This window comes from Corapipo altera, unplaced genomic scaffold (genome assembly GCF_003945725.1).
Source record: "Corapipo altera isolate COAL_440 unplaced genomic scaffold, ASM394572v1 223, whole genome shotgun sequence".
Taxonomy (NCBI): Eukaryota; Metazoa; Chordata; class Aves; order Passeriformes; family Pipridae; genus Corapipo; species Corapipo altera.
This window is the reverse complement of record NW_020885074.1, coordinates 128,798-129,679: the sequence shown is the minus strand read 5'-3', so window position 1 is coordinate 129,679 and position 882 is coordinate 128,798.

The window sequence follows — 882 nt, the reverse complement described above, 5'->3', positions numbered from 1 at the left end:
TCCTTCACCCCCTCATCCCCAGCCCGCCCCCCAAACTTCCAAACAGTGGGAAGAGGGGGGTCCGAGCCCAGGTCACTCCGGGGTCACGGCTCCAGTAATGGGACACGACAGAGTGGCCCAGGGAGCAGCCACTGGCCAGGCAGGGTGACCCTGCACCCCAGATGTGTCCCCAAAACCTGATGGGAATGCCCTGAACCCCAGAATCATCCCTAAAACACAATAAGCCAACCCTGCACCTCAGGGGTATCCCCAAAATCTGATGGGGACACTCTCCACCACAGAAGCATTCCTAAAACACGATAGGGACACTCTGCACACCAGAGGTGTTCCCAAAACCCGACAGGGGTGCCCTGCATGCCAGGGGTGCCCCCAAAACATGATAGTGACACTCTGCACCTCAGAGGCGTCCCCCAAGCCTTATGGGCACACCCTGCACATCAGGAGCATCCCCAAAACCATGTTGGGGACACCCTGCACCCAAGGGTGTTCCAAAAAGCTGCTGAGCCCTCCCCACAAGCCAGAGCCATCCCCAAACCTGATGGGGACATGCTGCACCCTAGGGGTGTCCCTAAAACTCAACAGGGACCCCAGGATCGTCCCCAAAACCATGATGGGGACATTCTGCATCCCAAGGGTATCCCAAAACCTGCTGGGGACACCCTACACGCCAGGAGCCTCCCCAAAACCAGACAAGGACACGCTGCACCCCACAGGTGGCCCCAAAACCCCACGGCGACAACCCAGCGCCCCAAGGGGAGACCCCAAACCCGACGGGGACAACCCACAACCAGAGGTGCTCCCAAAACTTCTCTGGGGCCACTCCGCACCCAAAGCGTGTCCCCAAACGCGGCGGGGGACATCCTGCGCCCCGGGAGCATCCCA